General features: G+C 44.3%; 9 non-coding genes across 9 annotated transcripts; all 9 read right to left on the bottom strand.

Annotated features, from left to right (window-relative positions):
* Positions 1-69: 69 nt before the first annotated feature.
* trnas-gcu (transfer RNA serine (anticodon GCU)) lies at positions 70-151 on the bottom strand. Its single transcript has one exon. It is a non-coding gene; the product is annotated as a tRNA-Ser (tRNA).
* A 2,269-nt stretch (positions 152-2,420) lies between these two features.
* Positions 2,421-2,502, bottom strand: trnas-gcu (transfer RNA serine (anticodon GCU)). The gene has a single exon. It is a non-coding gene; the product is annotated as a tRNA-Ser (tRNA).
* Positions 2,503-4,772: 2,270 nt separating this feature from the next.
* trnas-gcu (transfer RNA serine (anticodon GCU)) lies at positions 4,773-4,854 on the bottom strand. Its single transcript has one exon. It is a non-coding gene; the product is annotated as a tRNA-Ser (tRNA).
* Positions 4,855-7,839: 2,985 nt separating this feature from the next.
* trnas-gcu (transfer RNA serine (anticodon GCU)) lies at positions 7,840-7,921 on the bottom strand. The gene has a single exon. It is a non-coding gene; the product is annotated as a tRNA-Ser (tRNA).
* Positions 7,922-10,190: 2,269 nt separating this feature from the next.
* Positions 10,191-10,272, bottom strand: trnas-gcu (transfer RNA serine (anticodon GCU)). The gene has a single exon. It is a non-coding gene; the product is annotated as a tRNA-Ser (tRNA).
* A 2,270-nt stretch (positions 10,273-12,542) lies between these two features.
* Positions 12,543-12,624, bottom strand: trnas-gcu (transfer RNA serine (anticodon GCU)). Its single transcript has one exon. It is a non-coding gene; the product is annotated as a tRNA-Ser (tRNA).
* Positions 12,625-15,609: 2,985 nt separating this feature from the next.
* On the bottom strand, positions 15,610-15,691 carry trnas-gcu (transfer RNA serine (anticodon GCU)). Its single transcript has one exon. It is a non-coding gene; the product is annotated as a tRNA-Ser (tRNA).
* A 2,269-nt stretch (positions 15,692-17,960) lies between these two features.
* trnas-gcu (transfer RNA serine (anticodon GCU)) lies at positions 17,961-18,042 on the bottom strand. Its single transcript has one exon. It is a non-coding gene; the product is annotated as a tRNA-Ser (tRNA).
* A 245-nt stretch (positions 18,043-18,287) lies between these two features.
* On the bottom strand, positions 18,288-18,376 carry trnar-ucg (transfer RNA arginine (anticodon UCG)). Its single transcript is given in 2 exon segments — positions 18,288-18,323; positions 18,340-18,376. It is a non-coding gene; the product is annotated as a tRNA-Arg (tRNA).
* Positions 18,377-18,750: the final 374 nt, after the last annotated feature.

Genomic DNA, 18,750 nt, shown 5'->3' with positions numbered 1-18,750 from the left:
AGTAAAAGGGGAATTTGGCGATGAGGTGAAATGTGAATGTCAAAAAGCGGTCAAGCTGCAAGCCAAAGACGACGAGAATGGGATTCGAACCCATGCGTGCAGAGCACAATGGATTAGCAGTCCATCGCCCTAACCTCTCGGCCACCTCGTCTCTGCTGTAAGACATCGTCAGCCATTCATTCTCCTGCTTTTTGTGTCCAAACAGAAATAATGTGCAAGAAAGTCAACTTCACAGCTTGCCCTGCCCGTGCATGCAGATCGACAATGATGAAACCTTGCCATGAGTTCTTTGAGCAAACAGCCTTCCTTCACTTCAGGTGAGTGACTGGAAGAGATGGTTGGTTTCTTGGCAGAATCACAACAAAGAATATAAAATTTCACGTAGCGAGCTAAGTTGACCGCGGCAGGACTCGAACCTGCAATCCTCTGATAACTTTGCGGTTGTAATCGAAGTCAGACGCCTTATCCATTACACCACACGGCCGCTGCCAGCACCAATCATTGTGTTGTTGTGTATATTGCGAGCAAATTCGGGGCAACTGCAATATCAAGGAGTGGATTTAGGAAAACATGAGCAAATTTCGAGTGAATGAACAGATGCACTGCGATCTGGGTGCGCACCGGCGCAGGCAACCCAAATATAAATTGGAACACTATAGTTTAACAATTCGGTCATTGCAGCTGAAATCATACTCCTTCTCAAACAATACAGGATGACCCGGGATTATGAGAAAATCCGTTTTAAAGGGAAAGATTATGAACCGGAACTGACAACCAGCCCATTTAAACAGACACAGAATGATCCGGGTTTGCAAGGACATCCCTTTTATCCAGATGCAGAATGACCCTTGACTGACAGCAGTTTCCTTTTAAAAGAATAAAGTGAGATTTCGCTCATCCCTGAAGGCAATTGTGCAGTGGGGCTCAGGACCACGCGGCGCAGAGACTGTTATTGAAGCCACAGGTGATAGACAGGCAGGAAGGAAGGAGGGAGGGACGTAAAACCAGCCCAGTCTGAAACACACAAACAAACTAAAATTCCTTAACCTCCAAAGGCAGGTTTTGAAATTTGAAATTGGAAATCCGGGACAGACAGCACATCCCTTTTAAACAGACACAGAATGATGAGGGTCTGATAGCACACCATTTTAAAGAGACAGAGAAAGATCTCCGACAGACAGCAAATCCCCTTAAAAGGGACACGGAAATAGAATGAATAAAAACAGATAAATATGTAAAACTTGGCAGGTCGTGCAGATTTTGTGGAGGAAGAATCCGGTTTCACGTTCTGTCGGATAATCATTCCTATATTTCAGGAAAAAGTTAAAGATTACAGATGTTTTCAACAAAAATAGCGTCTGGAAAAAATACGCAGCGAGAAAGGTCACATGGGAACTTCTGTGATACAGCGGAACGCAGGAGTGATTAAATAATACATGGCACAATGGAGAAAGACAAAGTGGGTGGTAATCGGGCAATAACGTAACAAAGGATGGTCCTGAGGAGTTGTTAGTGGGAAAAGCAGAACCATTACCAGACAATGGGAGCGGTGCTTATCATCCGATACGTTGAACCTAATGTTGAGGCCAGAAGACGAGAACATGCCTACAATATAGGGTATCACCGCCTTTTAATCAGACCAGGCAGCTTTGCCAGCCCGGATTGATTTCCTGTCCGCTTTGAATTCGGCAGCCAAGGGACGGATTCAAAAGGCAGCTTCTCTCATCTTTTCAGCTCGAGAGAAACAGGACGCACTCATATTCAGGGCAGAGGTGGAGGTTGACGCTGAATGTATGCTTATCCCAATTGAGGTGAACTGATGCGTACAGACAGGAAGATATACTGATCAAGTATCGGCCGGAACCAAACAAGGCTTTAGCTTATCCAACCAGTCTCAGAGCCGAGTACCTCTGAGATATTTTAACTTTACTCAGTTTGGCGGGTTTCACTTTGCTCTGGGATTTGGATGCTAAGGGAACATCGGCGTAAAATCACACGTTTTAACGTGAAATACGTCTGTTTTCTCACATGTCGAGCGGCTGTTAGAAGCGGAACTTGGAGTAAAACATGGCGGGGCTCGTCCGTGATTTGGCCCGTGACCTCTCGCATTTCAAATGTGATCATTCCGAAGCGAGAATCATAACCGTGGACCAACGAGCCGCCGACAGTGAAAAGCGCAGCTCTCAGATTCTGACGGTGGTGAGAAATGATATTATGGCCCATCGTGCATGTGCTGTCTATCAGATACCTATCTAATTAGTGCCCCTCGCCATTGTACTGCAACTGTTCTCCTTGTGACGAATATATTATTAATTTGAGACATGACATGAGGAAAGTACAGCATCCCTGGAAGTAAAAGGGGAATTTGGCGATGAGGTGAAATGTGAATGTCAAAAAGTGGTTAAGCTGCAAGCCAACGACGACGAGAATGGGATTCGAACCCATGCGTGCAGCGCACAATGGATTAGCAGTCCATCGCCTTCATCTCTCGGCCACCTCGTCTCTGCTGTAAGACATCGTCAGCCATTCAATCTCCTGCTTTTTGTATTCAAACAGAAATAATGTGCATGAACGTCCACTTCACAGCTTGCTCTGCCCGTGCATGCAGATCGACAATGATGAAAACTTGCCATGAGATTCTTTCAGCAAACAGCCTTCCTTCACTTCAGGTGAGTGACTGGAAGAGATGGTTGGTTTCTCGGCAGAATCACAACAAAGAATATAAAATTTCACGTAGCGAGCTAAGTTGACCGCGGCAGGACCTGAACCTGCAATTTTCTGATTACTTTGCGGTTGCAATCGAAGTCAGACGCCTTATCCATTAGGTCACGCGGCCGCTGCCAGCACCAATCACTGTGTTGTTGTGTATATTGCGAGCAAATTCGGGGCAACTGCAATATCAAGGAGTGGATTTAGGAAAAGATGAGCAGATTTCGAGTGAATGAACAGATGCACTGCGATCTGGGTGCGCACCGGCGCAGGCAACCCAAATATAAATTGGAACACTATAGTTTAACAATTCGGTCATTGCAGTTGAAATCATACTCCTTCTCAAACAATACAGGATGACCCGGGATTATGAGAAAATCCGTTTTAAAGGGAAAGATTATGAACCGGAACTGACAACCAGCCCATTCAAACAGACACAGAATGATCCGGGTTTGCAAAGACATCCCTTTTATCCAGATGCAGAATGACGCTTGACTGACAGCAGTTCCCTTTTAAAAGAATAAAGTGAGATTTCGATCATCCCTAAAGGCAATTGTGCAGTGGGGCTCTGGACCACGCGGCGCAGAGACTGTTATTGAAGCCACAGGTGATAGACAGGCAGGAAGGAAGGAGGGAGGGACGTAAAAACAGCCCAGTCTGAAACACACAAACAAACTAAAATTCCTTAACCTCGAAAGGCAGGTTTTGAAATTTGAAATTGGAAATCCGGGACAGACAGCACATCCCTTTTAAACAGACACAGAATGATGAGGGTCTGATAGCACACCATTTTAAAGAGACAGAGAATGATCTCGGACAGACAGCAAATCCCCTTAAAAGGGACACGGAAATAGAATGAATAAAAACAGATAAATATGTAAAACTCCGCTGGTCGTGCAGATTTTGTGGAGGCAGAATCCGGTTTCACGTTCTGTCGGATAATCATTCCGATATTTCAGGAAAAAGTTAAAGATTACAGATGTTTTCAACAAAAATAGCGTCTGGAAAAAATGCGCAGCGAGAAAGGACAAATGGGAACTTCTGTGATACAGCGGAACGCAGGAGTGATTAAATAATACATGGCACAATGGAGAAAGACAAAGTGGGTGGTAATCGGGCAATAACGTAACAAAGGATGGTGCAGAGGAGGTGTTAGTGGGAAAAGCAGAACCATTACTAGACAATGGGAGCGGTGCTTATCATCCGATACGTTGAACCTAATGTTGAGGCCAGAAGACGAGAACATGCCTACAATATAGGGTATCACCGCCTTTTAATCAGACCAGGCCGCTTTGCCAGCCCGGATTGATTTCCTGTCCGCTTTGAATTCGGCAGCCAAGGGACGAATTCAAAAGGCAGCTTCTCTCATCTTTTCAGCTCTAGAGTAACAGGACGCACTGATATTCAGGGCAGAGATGGAGATTGACGCTGAATGTATGCTTATCCCAATTGAGGTGAACTTATGCGTACAGACAGGAAGACATACTGATCAAGTATCGGCCGGAACCAAACAAGGCATCAGGTTATCCAACGAGTCACAGAGCCGAGTACCTCTGAGATATTTTAACTTTACTCAGTTTGGCGGGTTTCACTTTGCTCTGGGATTTGGATGCGAAGGGAACATCGGCGTAAAATCACACGTTTTAACGTGAAATACGTCTGTTTTCTCACATGTCGAGCGGCTGTTAGAAGCGGAACTTTGAGTAAAACATGGCGGGGCTCATCCGGGATTTGGCCCGTGACCTCTCGCATTTCAATTGTGATTATTCCGAAGGGAGAATCATAACCGTGGACCAACGAGCCGCCGACAGTGAAAAGTGCAGCTCTCAGATTCTGACGGTGGTGAGAAATGATATTATGGCCCATCGTGCATGTGCTGTCTCTCAGATATGTATCTAATTAGTGCCCCTCGCCATTGTACTGCAACTGTTCTCCATTTGACGAATATATTATTAATTTGAGACATGACATGAGGAAAGTACAGCATCCCTGTAAGTAAAAGGGGAATTTGGCGATGAGGTGAAATGTGAATGTCAAAAAGTGGTCAAGCTGCAAGCCAACGACGACGAGAATGGGATTCGAGCCCATGCGTGCAGAGCACAATGGATTAGCAGTCCATCGCCTTAACCTCTCGGCCACCTCGTCTCTGATGTAAGACATCGTCAGCCATTCATTCTCCTGCTTTTTGTATCCAAACAGAAATAATGTGCAAGAAAGTCAACTTCACAGCTTGCCCTGTCCGTGCATGCAGATCGACAATGATGAAAACTTGCCATGAGTTATTTGAGCAAACAGCCTTCCTTCACTTCAGGTGAGTGACCGGAAGAGATGGTTGGTTTCTCGGCAGAATCACAACAAAGAATATAAAATTTCACGTAGCGAGCTAAGTTGATCGCGGCACGACTCGAACCTGCAATCTTCTGCTAATTTTGTTGGTGTAATCGAAGTCAGACGCCTTATCCATTAAGCCACGCGGCCGCTGCCAACACCATTCATTGTGTTGTTGTGTATATTGCGAGCAAATTCGGGGCAACTGCAACATCAAGGAATGGATTTCGGAAAAGATGAGCATATTTCGAGTAAATGAACAGATGCACTGCGATCTGGGTGCGTACCGGCGCAGGCAACCCCAATGTAAATTGGAACACTATAGTTTAACAATTCGGTCATTGCAGCTGAAATCATACTCCTTCTCAAACAATACAGGATGACCCGGGTTTATGAGAATATCCGTTTTAACGGTAAAGATTATGAACCGGAACTGACAACCAGCCCATTTAAACAGACACAGAATGATCCGGGATTGCAAGGACATCCCTTTTACCCAGATGCAGAATGACCCTTGACTGACAGCAGTTCCCTTTTAAAAGAATAAAGAGAGATTTCGATCATCCCGGAAGGCAATTGTGCAGTGGAGCTCACGACCACGCGGGGCAGAGACTGTTATTCAAGCCACAGGTGATACAGGCAGGAAGGAGGAAGTGACGTAAAACCTGCCCAGTCTGAAATATATAAATATTTAACATTTTAAGAAAATAAATGCATTTAAATTGTATTTAAAAAAAATTGAATTTGAGATGTTTCAATGAAATAAATAATTGATTCATAATCTATGTATTTTTTTATTGAACGAAGGCTGTGTAACTATAAGAATTCCATTGGAAATGAGAGGTGCAGTCAATAACTACCCAAACACAGTAAGCCGATGGTGGAAGACAAGCCATGAGGGAATATGTGGGCTACAAGGGCGATATTTTAAAGTCGAGTGTGTCTTTCCGCTGGATCTGACAGCAGCTGCTTGTGCTGTGAAATAGGTCAAATCTAATAGAGCCCAGCGCAGGCAGAACAGAAAAAGCATATTTATTTTGGAAGTTAAATATTTGGGATTATATAAAAATATACACATATATATATACATGTATAAACAAAGTCAGTCAGTCAGTTATGTCTTGTATTGGTTTGATTTGATTTGAATTTGCAAATAAGGATGGAGGATGTCGTCATGTCACACAGCCCACACGCAAGCCCTGCCTAAAATCGCTATATTTCTAACTTGTGTATTTTCCTTTCTTTCAGATGTGGAATAGCAATATCCCACAGCAGATTCTTCTACCGTCAGAGAGTCCACGAAGGAGTGTTCAATCAAATCAGTACGGTTTCAAGTTGCATGTAATGCATTTTTCTCACATGACAGTAAGATCGCACAGCACGTTTTCACACTCTCTAGCTTACACAAAAACACAAACAAACTAAAATTCCAAAAGGCAGGTTTTGAAATTTGAAATTGGAAATCCGGGACAGACAGCACATCCCTTTTAAACAGACACAGAATGATGAGGGTCTGATAGCACACCATTTTAAAGAGACAGAGAATGATCTCGGACAGACAGCAAATCCCCTTAAAAGGGACACGGAAATAGAATGAATATAAACAGATAAATATGTAAAACTCGGCTGGTCGTGCAGATTTTGTGGAGGAAGAATCCGGTTTCACGTTCTGTCGGATAATCATTCCGATATTTCAGGAAAAAGTTAAAGATTACAGATGTTTTCAACAAAAATAGCGTCTGGAAAAAATACGCAGCGAGAAAGGTCAAATGGGAACTTCTGTGATACAGCGGAACGCAGGAGTGATTAAATAATACATGGCACAATGGAGAAAGACAAAGTGGGTGGTAATCGGGCAATAACGTAACAAAGGATGGTCCAGAGGAGGTGTTAGTGGGAAAAGCAGAACCATTACCAGACAATGGGAGCGGTGCTTATCATCCGATACGTTGAACCTAATGTTGAGGCCAGAAGACGAGAACATGCCTACAATATAGGGTATCACCGACTTTTAATTAGACCAGGCAGCTTTGCCAGCCCGGATTGATTTCCTGTCCGCTTTGAACTCGGCAGCCAAGGGACGAATTCAAAAGGAAGCTTCTCTCATCTTTTCAGCACGAGAGAAACAGGACGCACTCATATTCAGGGCAGAGGTGGAGATTGACGCTGAATGTATGCTTATCCCAATTGAGGTGAACTTATGCGTGCAGACAGGAAGATATACTGATCAAGTATCGGCCGGAACCGAACTAGGCTTTAGGTTATCCAACGAGTCACAGAGCCGAGTACCTCTGAGATATTTTAACTTTACTCAGTTTGGCGGGTTTCACTTTGCTCTGGGATTTGGATTCTAAAGGGAACATCGGCGTAAAATCACACGATTTAACGTGAAATACGTCTGTTTTCTCACATGTCGAGCGGCTGTCAGAAGCGGAACTTTGAGTAAAACATGGCGGGGCTCGTCCGGGATTTGGCCCGTGACCTCTCGCATTTCAAATGTGTTCATTCCGAAGGGAGAATCATAACCGTGGACCAACCAGCCGCCGACAGTGAAAAGCGCAGCTCTCAGATTCTGACGGTGTTGTGAAATGATATTATGGCCCATCGTGCATGTGCTGTCTCTCAGATACCTATCTAATTAGTGCCCCTCGCCATTGTACTGCAACTGTTCTCCTTTTGACGAATATATTATTAATTTGAGACATGACATGAGGAAAGTACAGCATCCCTGTAAGTAAAAGGGGAATTTGGCGATGAGGTGAAAGGTGAATGTCAAAAAGTGGTTCAGCTGCAAGCAAACGACGACCAGAATGGGATTCGAACCCATGCGTGCAGAGCACAATGGATTAGCAGTTCATCGCCTTAACCTCTCGGCCACCTCGTCTCTGCTATAAGACATCGTCAGGCATTCAATCTCCTGCTTTTTGTATCCAAACAGAAATAATGTCCAAGAAGGTCCACTTCACAGCTTGCTCTGCCCGTGCATGCAGATCGACAATGATGAAAACTTGCTATGAGTTCTTTGAGCAAACAGCCTTCCTTCACTTCAGGTGAGTGACTCGAAGAGATGGTTGGTTTCTCGGCAGAATCACAACAAAGAATATAAAATTTCACGTAGCGAGCTAAGTTGACCGCGGCAGGACTCGAACCTGCAATTCTCTGATAACTTTGCGGTTGTAATCGAAGTCAGACGCCTTATCCATTACACCACACGGCCGCTGCCAGCACCAATCATTGTGTTGTTGTCTATATTGCGAGCAAATTCGGGGCAACTGCAATATCAAGGAGTGGATTTAGGAAAACATGAGCAAATTTCGAGTGAATGAACAGATGCACTGCGATCTGGGTGCGCACCGGCGCAGGCAACCCAAATATAAATTGGAACACTATAGTTTAACAATTCGGTCATTGCAGCTGAAATCATACTCCTTCTCAAACAATACAGGATGACCCGGGATTATGAGAAAATCCGTTTTAAAGGGAAAGATTATGAACCGGAACTGACAACCAGCCCATTTAAACAGACACAGAATGATCCGGGTTTGCAAGGACATCCCTTTTATCCAGATGCAGAATGACCCTTGACTGACAGCAGTTTCCTTTTAAAAGAATAAAGTGAGATTTCGCTCATCCCTGAAGGCAATTGTGCAGTGGGGCTCAGGACCACGCGGCGCAGAGACTGTTATTGAAGCCACAGGTGATAGACAGGCAGGAAGGAAGGAGGGAGGGACGTAAAACCAGCCCAGTCTGAAACACACAAACAAACTAAAATTCCTTAACCTCCAAAGGCAGGTTTTGAAATTTGAAATTGGAAATCCGGGACAGACAGCACATCCCTTTTAAACAGACACAGAATGATGAGGGTCTGATAGCACACCATTTTAAAGAGACAGAGAAAGATCTCCGACAGACAGCAAATCCCCTTAAAAGGGACACGGAAATAGAATGAATAAAAACAGATAAATATGTAAAACTTGGCAGGTCGTGCAGATTTTGTGGAGGAAGAATCCGGTTTCACGTTCTGTCGGATAATCATTCCTATATTTCAGGAAAAAGTTAAAGATTACAGATGTTTTCAACAAAAATAGCGTCTGGAAAAAATACGCAGCGAGAAAGGTCACATGGGAACTTCTGTGATACAGCGGAACGCAGGAGTGATTAAATAATACATGGCACAATGGAGAAAGACAAAGTGGGTGGTAATCGGGCAATAACGTAACAAAGGATGGTCCTGAGGAGTTGTTAGTGGGAAAAGCAGAACCATTACCAGACAATGGGAGCGGTGCTTATCATCCGATACGTTGAACCTAATGTTGAGGCCAGAAGACGAGAACATGCCTACAATATAGGGTATCACCGCCTTTTAATCAGACCAGGCAGCTTTGCCAGCCCGGATTGATTTCCTGTCCGCTTTGAATTCGGCAGCCAAGGGACGGATTCAAAAGGCAGCTTCTCTCATCTTTTCAGCTCGAGAGAAACAGGACGCACTCATATTCAGGGCAGAGGTGGAGGTTGACGCTGAATGTATGCTTATCCCAATTGAGGTGAACTGATGCGTACAGACAGGAAGATATACTGATCAAGTATCGGCCGGAACCAAACAAGGCTTTAGCTTATCCAACCAGTCTCAGAGCCGAGTACCTCTGAGATATTTTAACTTTACTCAGTTTGGCGGGTTTCACTTTGCTCTGGGATTTGGATGCTAAGGGAACATCGGCGTAAAATCACACGTTTTAACGTGAAATACGTCTGTTTTCTCACATGTCGAGCGGCTGTTAGAAGCGGAACTTGGAGTAAAACATGGCGGGGCTCGTCCGTGATTTGGCCCGTGACCTCTCGCATTTCAAATGTGATCATTCCGAAGCGAGAATCATAACCGTGGACCAACGAGCCGCCGACAGTGAAAAGCGCAGCTCTCAGATTCTGACGGTGGTGAGAAATGATATTATGGCCCATCGTGCATGTGCTGTCTCTCAGATACCTATCTAATTAGTGCCCCTCGCCATTGTACTGCAACTGTTCTCCTTGTGACGAATATATTATTAATTTGAGACATGACATGAGGAAAGTACAGCATCCCTGGAAGTAAAAGGGGAATTTGGCGATGAGGTGAAATGTGAATGTCAAAAAGTGGTTAAGCTGCAAGCCAACGACGACGAGAATGGGATTCGAACCCATGCGTGCAGCGCACAATGGATTAGCAGTCCATCGCCTTCATCTCTCGGCCACCTCGTCTCTGCTGTAAGACATCGTCAGCCATTCAATCTCCTGCTTTTTGTATTCAAACAGAAATAATGTGCATGAACGTCCACTTCACAGCTTGCTCTGCCCGTGCATGCAGATCGACAATGATGAAAACTTGCCATGAGATTCTTTCAGCAAACAGCCTTCCTTCACTTCAGGTGAGTGACTGGAAGAGATGGTTGGTTTCTCGGCAGAATCACAACAAAGAATATAAAATTTCACGTAGCGAGCTAAGTTGACCGCGGCAGGACCCGAAACTGCAATTTTCTGATTACTTTGCGGTTGCAATCGAAGTCAGACGCCTTATCCATTAGGTCACGCGGCCGCTGCCAGCACCAATCACTGTGTTGTTGTGTATATTGCGAGCAAATTCGGGGCAACTGCAATATCAAGGAGTGGATTTAGGAAAAGATGAGCAGATTTCGAGTGAATGAACAGATGCACTGCGATCTGGGTGCGCACCGGCGCAGGCAACCCAAATATAAATTGGAACACTATAGTTTAACAATTCGGTCATTGCAGTTGAAATCATACTCCTTCTCAAACAATACAGGATGACCCGGGATTATGAGAAAATCCGTTTTAAAGGGAAAGATTATGAACCGGAACTGACAACCAGCCCATTCAAACAGACACAGAATGATCCGAGTTTGCAAAGACATCCCTTATATCCAGATGCAGAATGACGCTTGACTGACAGCAGTTCCCTTTTAAAAGAATAAAGTGAGATTTCGATCATCCCTAAAGGCAATTGTGCAGTGGGGCTCTGGACCACGCGGCGCAGAGACTGTTATTGAAGCCACAGGTGATAGACAGGCAGGAAGGAAGGAGGGAGGGACGTAAAAACAGCCCAGTCTGAAACACACAAACAAACTAAAATTCCTTAACCTCGAAAGGCAGGTTTTGAAATTTGAAATTGGAAATCCGGGACAGACAGCACATCCCTTTTAAACAGACACAGAATGATGAGGGTCTGATAGCACACCATTTTAAAGAGACAGAGAATGATCTCGGACAGACAGCAAATCCCCTTAAAAGGGACACGGAAATAGAATGAATAAAAACAGATAAATATGTAAAACTCCGCTGGTCGTGCAGATGTTGTGGAGGCAGAATCCGGTTTCACGTTCTGTCGGATAATCATTCCGATATTTCAGGAAAAAGTTAAAGATTACAGATGTTTTCAACAAAAATAGCGTCTGGAAAAAATGCGCAGCGAGAAAGGACAAATGGGAACTTCTGTGATACAGCGGAACGCAGGAGTGATTAAATAATACATGGCACAATGGAGAAAGACAAAGTGGGTGGTAATCGGGCAATAACGTAACAAAGGATGGTGCAGAGGAGGTGTTAGTGGGAAAAGCAGAACCATTACTAGACAATGGGAGCGGTGCTTATCATCCGATACGTTGAACCTAATGTTGAGGCCAGAAGACGAGAACATGCCTACAATATAGGGTATCACCGCCTTTTAATCAGACCAGGCCGCTTTGCCAGCCCGGATTGATTTCCTGTCCGCTTTGAATTCGGCAGCCAAGGGACGAATTCAAAAGGCAGCTTCTCTCATCTTTTCAGCTCTAGAGTAACAGGACGCACTGATATTCAGGGCAGAGATGGAGATTGACGCTGAATGTATGCTTATCCCAATTGAGGTGAACTTATGCGTACAGACAGGAAGACATACTGATCAAGTATCGGCCGGAACCAAACAAGGCATCAGGTTATCCAACGAGTCACAGAGCCGAGTACCTCTGAGATATTTTAACTTTACTCAGTTTGGCGGGTTTCACTTTGCTCTGGGATTTGGATGCGAAGGGAACATCGGCGTAAAATCACACGTTTTAACGTGAAATACGTCTGTTTTCTCACATGTCGAGCGGCTGTTAGAAGCGGAACTTTGAGTAAAACATGGCGGGGCTCATCCGGGATTTGGCCCGTGACCTCTCGCATTTCAATTGTGATTATTCCGAAGGGAGAATCATAACCGTGGACCAACGAGCCGCCGACAGTGAAAAGTGCAGCTCTCAGATTCTGACGGTGGTGAGAAATGATATTATGGCCCATCGTGCATGTGCTGTCTCTCAGATATGTATCTAATTAGTGCCCCTCGCCATTGTACTGCAACTGTTCTCCATTTGACGAATATATTATTAATTTGAGACATGACATGAGGAAAGTACAGCATCCCTGTAAGTAAAAGGGGAATTTGGCGATGAGGTGAAATGTGAATGTCAAAAAGTGGTCAAGCTGCAAGCCAACGACGACGAGAATGGTATTCGAGCCCATGCGTGCAGAGCACAATGGATTAGCAGTCCATCGCCTTAACCTCTCGGCCACCTCGTCTCTGATGTAAGACATCGTCAGCCATTCATTCTCCTGCTTTTTGTATCCAAACAGAAATAATGTGCAAGAAAGTCAACTTCACAGCTTGCCCTGTCCGTGCATGCAGATCGACAATGATGAAAACTTGCCATGAGTTCTTTGAGCAAACAGCCTTCCTTCACTTCAGGTGAGTGACCGGAAGAGATGGTTGGTTTCTCGGCAGAATCACAACAAAGAATATAAAATTTCACGTAGCGAGCTAAGTTGATCGCGGCACGACTCGAACCTGCAATCTTCTGCTAATTTTGTTGGTGTAATCGAAGTCAGACGCCTTATCCATTAAGCCACGCGGCCGCTGCCAACACCATTCATTGTGTTGTTGTGTATATTGCGAGCAAATTCGGGGCAACTGCAACATCAAGGAATGGATTTCGGAAAAGATGAGCATATTTCGAGTAAATGAACAGATGCACTGCGATCTGGGTGCGTACCGGCGCAGGCAACCCCAATGTAAATTGGAACACTATAGTTTAACAATTCGGTCATTGCAGCTGAAATCATACTCCTTCTCAAACAATACAGGATGACCCGGGTTTATGAGAATATCCGTTTTAACGGTAAAGATTATGAACCGGAACTGACAACCAGCCCATTTAAACAGACACAGAATGATCCGGGATTGCAAGGACATCCCTTTTACCCAGATGCAGAATGACCCTTGACTGACAGCAGTTCCCTTTTAAAAGAATAAAGAGAGATTTCGATCATCCCGGAAGGCAATTGTGCAGTGGAGCTCACGACCACGCGGGGCAGAGACTGTTATTCAAGCCACAGGTGATACAGGCAGGAAGGAGGAAGTGACGTAAAACCTGCCCAGTCTGAAATATATAAATATTTAACATTTTAAGAAAATAAATGCATTTAAATTGTATTTAAAAAAAATTGAATTTGAGATGTTTCAATGAAATAAATAATTGATTCATAATCTATGTATTTTTTTATTGAACGAAGGCTGTGTAACTATAAGAATTCCATTGGAAATGAGAGGTGCAGTCAATAACTACCCAAACACAGTAAGCCGATGGTGGAAGACAAGCCATGAGGGAATATGTGGGCTACAAGGGCGATATTTTAAAGTCGAGTGTGTCTTTCCGCTGGATCTGACAGCAGCTGCTTGTGCTGTGAAATAGGTCAAATCTAATAGAGCCCAGCGCAGGCAGAACAGAAAAAGCATATTTATTTTGGAAGTTAAATATTTGGGATTATATAAAAATATACACATATATATATACATGTATAAACAAAGTCAGTCAGTCAGTTATGTCTTGTATTGGTTTGATTTGATTTGAATTTGCAAATAAGGATGGAGGATGTCGTCATGTCACACAGCCCACACGCAAGCCCTGCCTAAAATCGCTATATTTCTAACTTGTGTATTTTCCTTTCTTTCAGATGTGGAATAGCAATATCCCACAGCAGATTCTTCTACCGTCAGAGAGTCCACGAAGGAGTGTTCAATCAAATCAGTACGGTTTCAAGTTGCATGTAATGCATTTTTCTCACATGACAGTAAGATCGCACAGCACGTTTTCACACTCTCTAGCTTACACAAAAACACAAACAAACTAAAATTCCAAAAGGCAGGTTTTGAAATTTGAAATTGGAAATCCGGGACAGACAGCACATCCCTTTTAAACAGACACAGAATGATGAGGGTCTGATAGCACACCATTTTAAAGAGACAGAGAATGATCTCGGACAGACAGCAAATCCCCTTAAAAGGGACACGGAAATAGAATGAATATAAACAGATAAATATGTAAAACTCGGCTGGTCGTGCAGATTTTGTGGAGGAAGAATCCGGTTTCACGTTCTGTCGGATAATCATTCCGATATTTCAGGAAAAAGTTAAAGATTACAGATGTTTTCAACAAAAATAGCGTCTGGAAAAAATACGCAGCGAGAAAGGTCAAATGGGAACTTCTGTGATACAGCGGAACGCAGGAGTGATTAAATAATACATGGCACAATGGAGAAAGACAAAGTGGGTGGTAATCGGGCAATAACGTAACAAAGGATGGTCCAGAGGAGGTGTTAGTGGGAAAAGCAGAACCATTACCAGACAATGGGAGCGGTGCTTATCATCCGATACGTTGAACCTAATGTTGAGGCCAGAAGACGAGAACATGCCTACAATATAGGGTATCACCGACTTTTAATTAGACCAGGCAGCTTTGCCAGCCCGGATTGATTTCCTGTCCGCTTTGAACTCGGCAGCCAAGGGACGAATTCAAAAGGAAGCTTCTCTCATCTTTTCAGCACGAGAGAAACAGGACGCACTCATATTCAGGGCAGAGGTGGAGATTGACGCTGAATGTATGCTTATCCCAATTGAGGTGAACTTATGCGTGCAGACAGGAAGATATACTGATCAAGTATCGGCCGGAACCGAACTAGGCTTTAGGTTATCCAACGAGTCACAGAGCCGAGTACCTCTGAGATATTTTAACTTTACTCAGTTTGGCGGGTTTCACTTTGCTCTGGGATTTGGATTCTAAAGGGAACATCGGCGTAAAATCACACGATTTAACGTGAAATACGTCTGTTTTCTCACATGTCGAGCGGCTGTCAGAAGCGGAACTTTGAGTAAAACATGGCGGGGCTCGTCCGGGATTTGGCCCGTGACCTCTCGCATTTCAAATGTGTTCATTCCGAAGGGAGAATCATAACCGTGGACCAACCAGCCGCCGACAGTGAAAAGCGCAGCTCTCAGATTCTGACGGTGTTGTGAAATGATATTATGGCCCATCGTGCATGTGCTGTCTCTCAGATACCTATCTAATTAGTGCCCCTCGCCATTGTACTGCAACTGTTCTCCTTTTGACGAATATATTATTAATTTGAGACATGACATGAGGAAAGTACAGCATCCCTGTAAGTAAAAGGGGAATTTGGCGATGAGGTGAAAGGTGAATGTCAAAAAGTGGTTCAGCTGCAAGCAAACGACGACCAGAATGGGATTCGAACCCATGCGTGCAGAGCACAATGGATTAGCAGTTCATCGCCTTAACCTCTCGGCCACCTCGTCTCTGCTATAAGACATCGTCAGGCATTCAATCTCCTGCTTTTTGTATCCAAACAGAAATAATGTCCAAGAAGGTCCACTTCACAGCTTGCTCTGCCCGTGCATGCAGATCGACAATGATGAAAACTTGCTATGAGTTCTTTGAGCAAACAGCCTTCCTTCACTTCAGGTGAGTGACTCGAAGAGATGGTTGGTTTCTCGGCAGAATCACAACAAAGAATATAAAATTTCACGTAGCGAGCTAAGTTGACCGCGGCAGGACTCGAACCTGCAATTCTCTGATAACTTTGCGGTTGTAATCGAAGTCAGACGCCTTATCCATTACACCACACGGCCGCTGCCAGCACCAATCATTGTGTTGTTGTCTATATTGCGAGCAAATTCGGGGCAACTGCAATATCAAGGAGTGGATTTAGGAAAACATGAGCAAATTTCGAGTGAATGAACAGATGCACTGCGATCTGGGTGCGCACCGGCGCAGGCAACCCAAATATAAATTGGAACACTATAGTTTAACAATTCGGTCATTGCAGCTGAAATCATACTCCTTCTCAAACAATACAGGATGACCCGGGATTATGAGAAAATCCGTTTTAAAGGGAAAGATTATGAACCGGAACTGACAACCAGCCCATTTAAACAGACACAGAATGATCCGGGTTTGCAAGGACATCCCTTTTATCCAGATGCAGAATGACCCTTGACTGACAGCAGTTTCCTTTTAAAAGAATAAAGTGAGATTTCGCTCATCCCTGAAGGCAATTGTGCAGTGGGGCTCAGGACCACGCGGCGCAGAGACTGTTATTGAAGCCACAGGTGATAGACAGGCAGGAAGGAAGGAGGGAGGGACGTAAAACCAGCCCAGTCTGAAACACACAAACAAACTAAAATTCCTTAACCTCCAAAGGCAGGTTTTGAAATTTGAAATTGGAAATCCGGGACAGACAGCACATCCCTTTTAAACAGACACAGAATGATGAGGGTCTGATAGCACACCATTTTAAAGAGACAGAGAAAGATCTCCGACAGACAGCAAATCCCCTTAAAAGGGACACGGAAATAGAATGAATAAAAACAGATAAATATGTAAAACTTGGCAGGTCGTGCAGATTTTGTGGAGGAAGAATCCGGTTTCACGTTCTGTCGGATAATCATTCCTATATTTCAGGAAAAAGTTAAAGATTACAGATGTTTTCAACAAAAATAGCGTCTGGAAAAAATACGCAGCGAGAAAGGTCACATGGGAACTTCTGTGATACAGCGGAACGCAGGAGTGATTAAATAATACATGGCACAATGGAGAAAGACAAAGTGGGTGGTAATCGGGCAATAACGTAACAAAGGATGGTCCTGAGGAGTTGTTAGTGGGAAAAGCAGAACCATTACCAGACAATGGGAGCGGTGCTTATCATCCGATACGTTGAACCTAATGTTGAGGCCAGAAGACGAGAACATGCCTACAATATAGGGTATCACCGCCTTTTAATCAGACCAGGCAGCTTTGCCAGCCCGGATTGATTTCCTGTCCGCTTTGAATTCGGCAGCCAAGGGACGGATTCAAAAGGCAGCTTCTCTCATCTTTTCAGCTCGAGAGAAACAGGACGCACTCATATTCAGGGCAGAGGTGGAGGTTGACGCTGAATGTATGCTTATCCCAATTGAGGTGAACTGATGCGTACAGACAGGAAGATATACTGATCAAGTATCGGCCGGAACCAAACAAGGCTTTAGCTTATCCAACCAGTCTCAGAGCCGAGTACCTCTGAGATATTTTAACTTTACTCAGTTTGGCGGGTTTCACTTTGCTCTGGGATTTGGATGCTAAGGGAACATCGGCGTAAAATCACACGTTTTAACGTGAAATACGTCTGTTTTCTCACATGTCGAGCGGCTGTTAGAAGCGGAACTTGGAGTAAAACATGGCGGGGCTCGTCCGTGATTTGGCCCGTGACCTCTCGCATTTCAAATGTGATCATTCCGAAGCGAGAATCATAACCGTGGACCAACGAGCCGCCGACAGTGAAAAGCGCAGCTCTCAGATTCTGACGGTGGTGAGAAATGATATTATGGCCCATCGTGCATGTGCTGTCTCTCAGATACCTATCTAATTAGTGCCCCTCGCCATTGTACTGCAACTGTTCTCCTTGTGACGAATATATTATTAATTTGAGACATGACATGAGGAAAGTACAGCATCCCTGGAAGTAAAAGGGGAATTTGGCGATGAGGTGAAATGTGAATGTCAAAAAGTGGTTAAGCTGCAAGCCAACGACGACGAGAATGGGATTCGAACCCATGCGTGCAGCGCACAATGGATTAGCAGTCCATCGCCTTCATCTCTCGGCCACCTCGTCTCTGCTGTAAGACATCGTCAGCCATTCAATCTCCTGCTTTTTGTATTCAAACAGAAATAATGTGCATGAACGTCCACTTCACAGCTTGCTCTGCCCGTGCATGCAGATCGACAATGATGAAAACTTGCCATGAGATTCTTTGAGCAAACAGCCTTCCTTCACTTCAGGTGAGTGACTGGAAGAGATGGTTGGTTTCTCGGCAGAATCACAACAAAGAATATAAAATGTCTCGTAGCGAGCTAAGTTGACCGCGGCAGGACTCGAACCTGCAATCTTCTGATAACTTTGCGGTTGTCATCGAAGTCAGACGCCTTATCCATTAGGCCACGCGGCCGCTGCCAGCAGCATTCATTGTGTTGTTGTATATATTGCGAGCAAATTCGGGGCAACTGCAATATCAAGGAGTGGATTTAGGAAAAGATGAGAATATTTCGAGTGAATGAACAGATGCACTGCGATCTGGGTGCGCACCGGCGCAGGCAACCCCAATGTAAATTGGAACACTATAGTTTAACAATTCGGTCATTGCAGCTGAAATCATACTCCTTCTCAAACAATACAGGATGACCCGGGTTTATGAGAAAATCCGTTTTAAAGGGAAAGATTATGAACCGGAACTGACAACCAGCCCATTTAAACAGACACAGAATGATCCGGGATTGCAAGGACATCCCTTTTACCCAGATGCAGAATGACCCTTGACTGACA

The sequence above is a fragment of the Pristiophorus japonicus genome, unplaced genomic scaffold (genome assembly GCF_044704955.1).
Source record: "Pristiophorus japonicus isolate sPriJap1 unplaced genomic scaffold, sPriJap1.hap1 HAP1_SCAFFOLD_47, whole genome shotgun sequence".
Lineage (NCBI taxonomy): Eukaryota > Metazoa > Chordata > Chondrichthyes > Pristiophoridae > Pristiophorus > Pristiophorus japonicus.
Note: the sequence above shows the minus strand (reverse complement) of the source record. Positions and strands in the feature narration are given on the sequence as shown.